This window comes from Dasypus novemcinctus, chromosome 21, assembly GCF_030445035.2.
Source record: "Dasypus novemcinctus isolate mDasNov1 chromosome 21, mDasNov1.1.hap2, whole genome shotgun sequence".
Taxonomy (NCBI): Eukaryota; Metazoa; Chordata; class Mammalia; order Cingulata; family Dasypodidae; genus Dasypus; species Dasypus novemcinctus.
The window spans coordinates 35,839,248-35,851,586 of record NC_080693.1 but is presented as its reverse complement, the minus strand read 5'-3'; the positions used below and the strand labels follow the sequence as shown (position 1 = coordinate 35,851,586).

The window sequence follows — 12,339 nt, the reverse complement described above, 5'->3', positions numbered from 1 at the left end:
AGAAAAGTTATTTTTGAGGAAACAGAAGATGATTTTGTCTTTGCAGCCATTGTCTATTTAGCAACACCCCTCGCTATCGGCCTAGCCACTGTTGCGCCGGACGATTGGAACCTTAAACAAAGACTCCTCCTCACTGTCATCTTCCTATCTATCGTTACTATATTTACTGCCCTCATTCTCCTTCGTTTATAAAGCAGTCTCCTACAAACCACAAAGCTTCTGTCTTAACCATACCATTCTCAACCCTATCCTCTAAGTGATCTTCTCACTTCCCCCACAGCCTTTAATACTCTATTTCTTCCTCATAACCTTTGCTTTCTTGATAATATTTCCCGCCATCTGTCTAGCCACTACCACCCCAGAAGATTGTAACCACGGCCCCCCATGCCGCCATCGCTCTCAAGCAGCTCCAGCCCCACGAAACGGCCCGCAACCTGCTTTCCCCGGCCTGCGGCCTGCTTTCTAGCATCTAATAACGTTTCTGCTTTTAACAGCTCCCCATACTTCTGCGGAGCTTCCTCCTGTCTCGACCTCACTCCTCTTCTCAGCCATCCAAAGCGTCCTTTCTCGTCCCCCGCCCCCCTCCTTTTTTCGCTTGAACCCCTACTGCGTTGCAGATTGGGCCGCCCCATGTCGGCCCGCCCCATTAACATCGGCCTCTCTCGCACCCGTGAAGACTTTGGCCTTCTTATTGTCCTCGCCTACGTCTCCACCACTCCCGACGCTGCCGCCACCACCACCGCTGGTGCCCTGACGCGACTTGTCCTCACAGCTGCGATCCTCCAGACCATCACACAGTCTGCCTCTACCGCTCTTCGCCGCCAAGAAGAGATCAACTACCTGTAACGCGCTGTCATTCGGGACTTTTAACAACAGATAGACCTTATAGCCACCGAGATCAACGAGAATTGGACATTGGCCACCCTTGCTTGCAACGGCAAGATACCGCCCCCCAAATTGTACATTTGTATCCCCGTCATACTCACCTCCCTCTTCAGCTCCGCTTCCCTCATTGCTTACTGCCTCTTGGGCCTCAGCTACTTGTTGCTGCTGCCATCCTGGTCCTTATTTGAAAAGAAGGGGGAAATGCGGTCACCCCTCGGGCTGAAGTGTGGTTTGCTGGCCTGGCGGGGGAGCGGCCGCGGCAGGCCAAGCCGCTGCCCCCATAATAGGGTGGCTGGTCGGACTCACCGCCACCCCTGAAGGGAGCTCGGCATGGGCGCAGAGTGCCCTCGGGTCTCCCCTTCTCGGCAGCCATGCTTCCATGGCCGCCCCTCCTCCCGGATGGCGCCACGCGATGCCTGTAGGGCGGCACCCTTCTTCTTCTTTCTCCCTGCGCAGGCGCAGGGCGGAAAATTCCAGTCTGCCCTTTTCCCCTCCCCCGACAGCAGCAACAGCCAGGTGTGGGCGGAAAAATCCAGCCCGCCCTTTTCCCCTCCCCCGACAGCAGCAACAGTCAGGTGTGGGCGGAAAAATCCAGCCCGCCCTTTTCCCTTCCCCCGACAGCAGCAACAGCCAGGTGTGGGCGGGAAACTCAAGCCTGCCCTCCACCCCAGCAACAGCAGCCACCAATCCCTAAACCCTGCCCCTTCCCCCAGCAACAGCGACAGCCAATCCCTAACCACCACCCCTCCCCCGTCCAGTACCGCCCACTGATCTTTCACCGGCAACCAATCAGAACAGGGCATGGCTTCGACCAATCAGCCTTCCCCAGCCCCTATAAAACTGTTGCCTCTCCCTCAGTAAAGTGGACTTGCGTGTTTACCTTGTCTCCGCGGTAGTTCTTCTGCCGTGCGCCCTCCAGTCCTGAGAGCCCCCCACAAGGGCCTGGCCTCCCTTGTCCCCAGTTCGTCGCCTGCTTCTCCAGGCGACCCCTTCGTCGCCGGCTTCGCCGGGCAACCCCGTCAGCCGAACCGCACAACCCCTTGTGAGACCGATCCCTCGTCTGCTGCCGGACCGATCCCTCGTCCCAGGTGGGACCGACCCCTCGTCCCAAGCGGGACCGACCCCTCGTCCAGAGCTGGACCGACCCCTCGTCCGCAGCCAGACCCCACCTCTACCGACCGAGCAAGCCGCCGCACCATCCCAAGGAACAGAGAGTGTCTGCAACTTCAAGCAAGATAATTCTATCCATCTGCCCCATGGGATCTAAGCTCCCTCTCGATTAGAAACAATGGGCATCACCATCCCAAAATCCTCAAGATTGGGGAATGAACAGTGAACTAAAGCAGATTTATTATTATTCTACTATAGACATTATTATCTAGCAATGGAAGGACTATTATCATTGACATAAAGGAAGTGGCCATCAGGTGTTCTGAGGAATGGGAGAGGGAAGAATAGGTGTAATATTGGGGACATTTTGGGGACACTGGAGTTGTCCTGTATGACATTGCAGTGATGGATATAGACCACTGTATATTTTGTCATAACCTACAAAATTGTGTGGGACAGAGTATAAACTATAATGTAAACTGTATCCCTGGTTTGTAGCAATACCTCAAAATGTGTTCATCAATTGAAATAAATGTACCACACTAATGAAAGATGTTGTTAATGTGGGGAAGTGTGGGAGAAAGAGGGAATGGGGCATATGGGAATCCCTCATATTTTTTACGTAACATTATATAATCTAAAGCTTTTTTTAAAATAAAAAAATTAATTTAAAAAAGAGAACAAAACCACAGGGGAAATTGGGAAAAAAAAATAGTGAAAAGAATGAAAAAAGTTTTTTTTTAATGTTAATGGATTAAACTCCCCAATTAAGAAACACAGATTAGCAGATAGACAAAAGAAGATGATCCATTTATATGCTGTCTACAAGAGACTTAATTTAGATCCAAGGACACAAATATCTGAAAGTGGAAAATAATATTCCATGCAAACACTAACCAAAAATAAGCTGGGTTAGCTATACTAAATCAGACAAAAGAGACTTTAAATGTAAAACTGCTATAAGAGACAAATAAGGATACTATATATTAATAAAAGGGGCAATTTACCAAGAAGAAAGAACAATCATATATTTTTATACCTAACCAAGGTGCTCCAAAATACATGAGGCAAACACTGGCAAAACTAGGAGAGAAATAAACACCTCTACAATAATAGTGGAAGACTTCAGTACACGACACTCAGCAATAGACAGAACATCAAGACAGAGAATCAATTTTAAAAAACAGAGGTCTTGAATAATATGATAAAGGAACTAGATCTAACAGACATATACAGAGCACTGCACCCTAAAACAGCAGGATATACATTCTTTCAGTGATCATGGATCATTCTCCAGGATAGACTACATGTTAGGTCATAGATCAAGTCTCAAAGAATTTAGAACGACTGAAATAATACAAAGCACTCTCTCTGATCACAAGGGAATGAAGGTGGAAATCAATAACAGGTGGTGAACTAGAAAATTCACAAATATATGGAAATTAAACACATTCCTAAACAATCAGTGAGTTGAAGAAGAAATTGCAAAAGAAATGAGTAAATATCTTGAGGCAAATGAAAATGAGAACATAACATATCAAGACGTACAGGATGCAGCAAAGGTAGTGCTGAGAGGGAAATTTATAGCCCTAATTGCCTACATTAAAAAAGAAGAAAGCTAAAATCAAAGACCTAACTGCACCCCTGGAGAAACTAGAAAAAGAACAGCAAACTAATCCAAAAGCAAGCAGAAGGAAAGAAATAAAGATTAGAGCAGAAATAAATGAAACAGAAATAAATAAAGCAGAAATAGAGCAGAAATAAATTTTAAAAAACAATAGAATTAAAACCAAAAGAAGGTGCTTTGAAAAGGTTAACCCTTAGCTAGACTGTATTAGTCAGAGTTCTCTAGGGAAATAAAATCAACAGGAGATATCTGTCAATAGTATGAGATTTTATAAAATTCTCTCATGTGGCTGTGGGGATGTACAAGTCCAAATTCCACAGGCAGGCTGCAAACCAGGGGCTCTGACGAAGGTCCTTGATGAGTTCCCAGAAGACATTGGCTGTCCAAAGTCGAGTTGGAAAATTCTGTCTGCATGCTGAAATCACTTCCCTTTTAAGGTATTCGGCTGATTAGATAAAACGTCACTCATTACTGACGGCAATTTTCTTGGTTGATTGTAGATGTAATCAGCCATCTATGCAATAAACTCACTGCTGACTAAAGTTCATAAATGTCCTTCAATTACAATTAGCCCAGTGCTTGCTTGACCAAACAACTGGGCACAATTACCTGGCCAAGTCAACACATTAGCCTAACCAGCACAGTCCACCCTTTGTCAACTCAGCAACCATACACATCACCTTAAACCATATTTAGTCTCTAAATAAAAACAATAACAGACTGCATATATATATGCATATATATACATATACATATATATATTTCCATCTAACAATATTCAGCTATCCTCCATACAACCAGAAGTGCACTAATTTCATCCAGAATAGGGTGAAAGTCCTGGGGTAATATTCACTCTTAAACTTGAAATCCTTAAAATATTACAACATGAAACTAATTCAACTTATGTCATATAAGGGGAAAAGTTAGGGAAGAAAACAAAGATATTCATTTTATGTACATATACAAACACACTCATAACAAAACAAGGAAGAAATATGAGTATTACAGTCCTTGTTTCAGTGACTGGCCACGTGGTTCATATTTTTCACTACGTTCTTCCACTGCCCATTCCATGTTCCTGTTACCCTCAGCAAGCACCTCAGCTAGTCCTGGTTCTTTGCCCGGTGGGGTGACCTTAACTTTCATTCCTGAAGATTCTGAGCCATTTTTGGTCCTGCTGAGGCTGGGTTGTTGCAATTTTCCATTGACTTGAATCACAGGTCATGACAGTACTAAAAGATGCCCTAGAGTATCTCCTGTATTCCAGGCAAACTCTTCTTTACCCCCATTATGTAGGTATAATCCTATTTCCCCTTGATAGCCAGGATCAATCACCCCAGCCAGTACTGTAATTACCTTCTTTGTCTATTGATTTGGAGGCATGAGGAGCCCAAAGAGGCCAGGTGGCAGTCTTAACTTCCAGTTCAATGGAATCATTGTTGTGTGCCTGGTGGAAGCAGTCCTCTTTTTGGAACTAAGACCTGTAGCCCAGCAGAGCTTAAGTTTGCAGGGACAGGAAGCAAAAATTTTCCTAGTGGATCACTAGGAGTAATAGCAAGTGATGCTACTCCCATTTCCACCCCTTGATCCCTGGACCCATGAATCCTGGCTATGGAAGAAACAACACATAGAGTGGATGCTGATTTAGAGCATACACAGCTCCTGGAGAACAGGGCCCCAGAACTGCAAGGTATTGCCACCTAGTTGGTGTTATAATTGAGTCTTCAGGTCATTCCACCGTACTATTAACCCAGCTGCTTCAGGATGATGAGAACATAATAAGACCAGTGAATTCCATGGGCATGTGCCCATTCCCACACATCATTTGCTGTGAAGTGGGTTCCTTGATCAGAAGCAATGTTGTATGGAATGCCATGACAGTGGATAAGATATTTGGTAAGTCTGCTGATGGTAGTTTTGGAAGTAGCATTTCATGCAGGGAATGCAAACCCATATCCAGAGTATGTGTCTATTCCAGTTAAAACAAATTGCTGCCCCTTCCATGATGGAAGTGGTCCAATGTAATCAACCTGTCACCATGTAGCAGGCTGATCACCTCAGGGAATGGTGCCATATCAGAGGCTGAGTGTGGGTCTCTGCTGCTGGCAGATTGGGCACTCAGGAGTGGCTGTAGCCAAGTTAGCCTTGGTGAAGGTAAGTCCATGTTGCTGAGCTCATGCATAACCTCTATCCCTACCACCATGGCCCCTTTGTTCATGAATCCATTGGGCAATGGTAGGAGTGGCTGGGGAAAGAGGCTGAGCATTAGACAAGATTGGGTCATCTTATCCACTTGATTATTAAAATCTTCCTCTGCTGAAATCACCCTTTGGTGAGCATTAATGTGGGACAAAAATATTTTCTTTTTTTTTTTTTCCCTCAGAAAGCTCTATCCACATATCTCTTCCCCAGACCTCTTTGTAACCAACTGTCCAATCATGTTCCTTCTAAGTCCCTGGCCATCCATCCAAACCATTGACAGCAGCCCGTGAATTAGTATACAGATACACCTCCAGCCATTTCTTCTAAAAGCAAAATGAACAGCCAGATTCACTTCTCAAAGTTCTGTCCATTGGGATGATTTGCCCTCACCACTGTCCTTCAGGGATATCCCAGAAAGGGGCTGTAGTGCTGCAGCTGTTCACTTTCAGGTGGTACCTGCATATCATGCAGAACTATCTATAAACCAGGCCCAAGTTTTCTCTTCCTCAGTCAACTCATTGTAAGGAACTCCCCAAAGGTCATAGTTATGGGATGGGAAAGAGAAGGTAACATGGCAGAAGGGGTGACTATGGGCATTTGGGCTACATCTTCATGTAACTTACTTGTGCCTTCAGAAACCCCTCAAGCCCTATCTCATATATACCACTTCCACTTTATTAGGGAGTGCTGCTGTGCACATGCAATTTTATTGCTTGATAGGTCAGACAATACCCAGGTCGTGATAGGAAACTCAGGTCTCATGGTGACTTGGTGGGCCATGGTTAAGTGTTCAGTCTCTTCAAAGGCCCAGTAGTAGGCCAAAAGCTGTTTCTCAAAAAGAGAGTACTTATCTGCAGAGGATGGCTAGGCTTTGCTCCAAAATCCTAAGGATTTGCATTGTGATTCTTCTATAGGGGCCTGCCAAAGGTTCCAGATGGCATCTTTACTTGCTCCCCAACATTTCCAGAACCGTTGTACCTGCTGGATCATATGGCCCAAGTGGTAGTGCAACTTGCACAGCAGCCTGGACCTGTCAAGAGCCTCTTCTTGTTCTAGTCCCTAATCAAAACTAGCAGCTTTTCTGGTCACTCAGTAAATGGACCAGAATAGCACATCCAAATGAGGGATGTGTTGTCTCCAAAATCCAAAGAGACTAACTAAGCATTGTACCTCTTTTATACCTGTAGGACAGGCCAGAGGCAACAGCTTATCCTCCCCTTATAAGGGATATCTCGACATCCCCACACCACTGGACACCTAGAAATTTCACCAAGGTGGAGGGACCCTGTATTTTTGTTGGATTTATCTCCCATCCTCTCACACAAATGCTTTGCCAATAAGCCTAGAGTCATTGCAATTTCTTGCTCACTAGGGCCTATCAACATGATATCATCAATATAATGGAGCAGTGTGATGTCTTGTGGGAGGGACAGACTATCAAGTTTCCTGCAGACAATATTATGACATAGGGCTGGAGAGTTGATATACCCCTGAGGCAGGACAGTGAAGGTATATTGCTGGCTTTGCCAGCTGAAAGCAAACTGTTTCTGGTGGTCCTTAGTAATGGCAATTGAGAAAAAAGCATTTGACCGATCAACACCTGCAAACCAGGTACAAGGGGATGTGTTGATTTGCTCAAGCAATGATACCATATCTGGGACAGCAGCTGTGATTGCAGTCACCACCTGGTTAAGTTTATGATAATCTTCTGTCATGCTCCAAGATCCATCTGTTTTCTGTGCAGGCCAAATAGGAGAGTTGAATGGGTATATGGTGGGAATCACGACCCCTGCAGCCTCCAACTCCTTGCTAATCTCTGCAATCACTCCAGGAATGTGGTATTGCTTTTGATTTAATTATTTGCTGGTTGGGGGCAGTTCTAGTGGCTTCCACTTGGCCTTTCCTACCATAATAGCCCTGACTCCACAAGTCAGGGATCCAGTGTGGGGATTCTGCCAGTTACTAAGTATGTCTATTCCAAGTATGCATCCTGGAACTGAGAAAATAACCACACAATGGATCCGGGGACCCACCGGACCCACTCTGAGATGGACCTGAGCAAAAATTCCATCAATCACCTGGCCTCCATAAGCCCCTACTCTGACTGATGGACGACAGTCATTTTGGGAATTAATGTTACATCTAAGTCTAATAATCCCCAAAATGTCTGATTATTTCCTTCTCCCCAATGCAGTTACTCTGGTAAAAGGCCATATGTCTCCTTGTGGAAAGCTGGGAGGAAGATTAACAGTATGAATTTTTGGCAGTGTAACAGGATCCTTCTCATTCAAGGGGCTTTGGGTCTGCAAACTGTCTCAAGTCTGGGAATTGATTAAGGGGCTGTGAGCCTATGTTGGTAATTCAAGTTAGGGTTTTGTTCACTTGACCTAGAACTCTTCTGCTTATACAGATCAAGTAGGAATTCGGTAGACTGCCCATGTATTTCACTGATAGGTACCTCATGATCTATTAGCCAATGCGGTAGCTCCAGGTGACTCAGATCTTTTGATTGCTGCTTTGAGTCTGCCTTTCATTGCATCCCCCACGCCCACCTTGTCTTGGTGATTAACGGCAGATACTTGACTTTTACTGGCCCAAGATCTGATTGAGTGATTACATGCTGCTACTTGACTTGTACTAGCCTGCAATCCAATCACCCCCATAGTGTTTAAGGGTTCTAGTTCCATGACAGCAGTTCCCACAGTAGTATCTGTCTTACAGAGAAGAACCACCACAGAGCTCTTCAGAGAAGATGGAGTTAGTCTTACAAATTCATTCCTCACAGTCTTGGTTAAAGGTGTGTCCTCCAGACACTCCTGGGGTGGTGAGCAGGTCATAAATGGTGAATCCATTCTAGCATTCCAGTCTCTATAAGCCTTTGGATCCCTTTGTCTACAGTATACCAGGGTAAATTGGGCATCTCAACCTTAGGCATTCTAAGCCATCTTTTGGTCTGTGTTTCAGTCAACCATTGGAACAAACTGTTAGAGCCTCTCCAACCCCTTGAGTATAGCAATGAATCCAGAATCTCTGCTTAGTGGGACCATATAGATAATTTCAACCTGATCCAACTTTATATTTCTTCCACCATTATCCCACACCCTTAATATTCATTCCCACACATAATCCCCTGATTTTTATCTATACGAATTGGAAAACTCATGCAATTCTTTTAAAGTATAGCATACTTCCTCATGGGTCACACTTTGGACTTCATCTTTGGGGGGCTTGTGTGATTTTAGTCTAGTAATAGGTCTTGAAGAGAAGAGGGGTAGTGGGGTGGGCAAGGAGAGGATTAGAAATGTCTTGCAAGCTAATGTACTCAGGGCATTCCTTTGCATTTTCAGGATTAATCTCTACAGGTAGGACATTGGATGGCAGACTCATTTTCTCTTTTAAGGCCTTCAACTGATTGGATGAGACATCACTTGTTGCTGACGGCTATCTCCTTAGTTGACTGTAGATGTACTCAGCCACTGTGCAATCAACTCACTGATGATTAAAGTCCATGAAATGCTGTTATATTACCATTAGCCCACTGCTTGCTTGACCAGACAGCTAAGCACAACTACCTGGCTGAGCTGACGCATTAGCCTAACCATCACATCAGCTAAACAGAAAATTTCCTCACTTTCTTCCTTGTTCACTCTATTGGAGCTTCCCCTTTCCACCCCCCTGGGTGGTATTCTCCCTTCTACTTTCTGAATGGGATACTCCCCAATTCATGAAAGGCTCAATTTAGTGGCAAGATCCTAAATTGCATGAAAAATTTTTCTTTTATCACAGCCAAATATAATCCCCAAGTTATATTTTATATTAGTAAGTTTGAAACTTAGACAACTTCCTAGAAAATTATGGCTAACCAAAACTGACTTAAAAAGAAATGTAGGAAAGCAGATGTGGCTCAAGTGACAGGGCTCTTGCCTACCATATGGGAGGACCCAGGTTCAATCCTTGGGTCCTCCTAGTGAAAAAGAAGAAGAGAAAGTGTGCCTGTGTGGTGAGCCAGTGCCCACATGGTGAGCCACTGCCTGCGCAAGTGAGTCACACAGCAAGATGATGACGCATCAAAAGAGAGACAGAGGAGAGTCAAGGTGAAGCGCAGTAGAAACCAGGAACTGAGGTGGTGCAGCTGACAGGGAACCTCTCTCCACATCCGAGGTCCCCAGGATCAAATCCCAGTGAATCCTAGAGGTGAAAAAGTGAAAAAGAGAAGACAAAAAGAAAATAGATACAGAAGATCACACAGTAAATGGACATAGACTGCAAAAACAGCAGGGTGGAGGTAGGGGGAAGGAGAGGGGGGAAATAAATAAATAAATCTTAAAAAAGAAAAAAAAGAAATGTAGATTTCTGATCAACAAAGATGGCAGCATAAGATACGCCAGGGTACTGCCTCCTCCCACACATAGAAACTGTGAACAACTGGCAAAAACTAGCAGGCCCATCGCCCTCAAAATTCCAGAAAACATTAGAGGGTTGCAGGGGAAATAAATAAATCTTAAAAAAGAAAAAAAAGAAATGTAGATTTCTGATCAACAAAGACGGCAGAATAAGATACTCCAGGGTACTGCCTCCTCCCACACATAGAAACTGTGAACAACTGGCAAAAACTAGCAGGCCCATCGCCCTCAAAATTCCAGAAAACATTAGAGGGTTGCAGAACCTGGACAAGTGCCAAATCAAGAAAAAGCAGCTTGAAAAATGGTAGGTGATGGGGAGCAGGGATAGCTCATAGTTGAGTGCCTGCTTTGCACGGACAAGTATTCTGGTTCAATCCCCAGTAGCTCCAAGGAAAAAAAAAAGGTAGGGGAAGCTCCTGGTACCCTTCTAACCCCTTCCCCAACCTTTCCCCAGCACGTGGTGGAGCGAGCCTGCACTCCCACCGTGCACCCCTATGCACATACGGAGTGCCTGTATGTCGGTGCCAATATAGACGCATCAACACTGAACCAGGCAATTTGTCTTGGGCTCACCACCGCAGAATCTGTCCTGTGTAAGAAATAAGTCAAGCGTGCCGGGGTCGCGGCCGCCGGCGGCTGGGGAGGGTCTGGCGTTGGAAGGGCTGACAGGTCAGGAGCCGCCCCACGCGGCACCCGGAAGGCGGTGGCGGGACGGCCGGGACATCTTCCTCCTTCCCTCGAAAGATTTCCTCAGACTCGCAAGCCGATGTCTGGAACTTTGGCAGCTTCCCAAGTGCTTTTGTCGCACAGAGGAATTAAGAATTAAAGTGAACCTGACGAACAAATTCGGTTTTTCTTCCTTCCGCGAACCCCCCACCTCAGGGCCAGGTGGACCAGTGCGTGGCGTGGCCTCCTGCAGCGCTTTGCCAGTCTCAGGCCCCTGCGGCAGCGCCGGTCGCTGCCTCGGTCTTGCTCCCTCTTGAAAGCCTCAGGGGTCCTCTCCCGGGAGCCTTCTCGACCTTTCCTCCGTCAGAATCACTTGCTCCTTACTCTCAAGATGGCGCTAAAGGAAGGAAAAGTTGGCGGAATTTAGCACCCCTCCCCCCTAAAAAAAACAAAACTCGGGAAGACTGTGTGCCTGCTGTGCATTGTGCCTGCTGTGCATTGTGCCTGCTGTGCAGCTTCCAAGAACTACCCTGGACGTCACCTGCAAGTAGATTCCGGCCTTGAAGCCGTGGCTCTTCTGGAGCAGCTCTCCTGTCCCTTGTGCCACTCCAGGAGGCACCGGGAACCTAGGACCTCCCATGGGGGAGGTGGGCACTCAACTGCTTGAGCCACACTTGTTCCCTCACTGAATTCTTGCTTCCTCAACTCAAGAAGACCGCGGGGCTTTGTTGTTTGGGTGCCTCCTCCCCATTGCAACTGGAAACTGTCTCCAAGCCATAACCCAGGGCAACTGTAGGGCCCATCTTGTTTGTTTTCCTTCTCTCAGAGATCAGTGTCCTGTGCTTGCTGTCTGAGAATCATTGTTTCCTATGTTTTGTCTGTTTTTTTTAGTTAAGAAGATAATTCCAGTCTCTGTTATATGTGTCTTTGCTGGAAGCTGAAGCCCACCAGTCCCCCCTCCACCCCCCGGTAATAACGTTTAAAAAAATGTTTAATATATATAAACATTTTCCAATCACATTTTAAACTCAACAAAATGTCATGAAAATTTTTCCATGTCAAGAATAGATTAAAACCAATTAAAATTTTAAAAATTAAAGTTCAATAGATGATATAATTTGAGTTGATAAGTACCTTTTAAACAATTTCTTACTTTTTATTGTAAAAAGAAGAGGTGTCCCCGCCCCCCCCCCCAGGGGTACCGGGGATTGAACCCAGGACCTAGTATATGGGAAGCAGGCACTCAACCACTGAGCGATATCTGCTCCCCAGGAGAGATTTTTAAAGAAAAGTTGTAAAAAACTTTAAAATCACTTATGGTTCCTATTCCCTGACACAATAATGAATTTCATTTTTAATATAGTCTTTTCCAGTTTTTGTCCATAAGCAGGTATATTTTTATACATTCCTATCTGAACTCTCACTATCTGAATATTCATTATTACA

At 45.4% G+C, this 12,339-nt stretch overlaps 1 protein-coding gene across 2 annotated transcripts in view; it reads right to left on the bottom strand.

Moving 5' to 3' along the window:
* Positions 1–2,997: 2,997 nt before the first annotated feature.
* IFT20 (intraflagellar transport 20) overlaps positions 2,998–12,339 on the bottom strand; it is a 108,933-nt gene continuing 99,591 nt past the window's right edge. Inside the window, exon 7 of one of the 2 annotated variants that reach the window (XR_011646823.1) lies at positions 2,998–11,290. The gene's annotated coding sequence lies outside the window, so the exon portion shown is untranslated. The remainder of the gene's footprint in view (positions 11,291–12,339) is intronic. The other variant, XR_011646824.1, reaches the window with a different exon arrangement.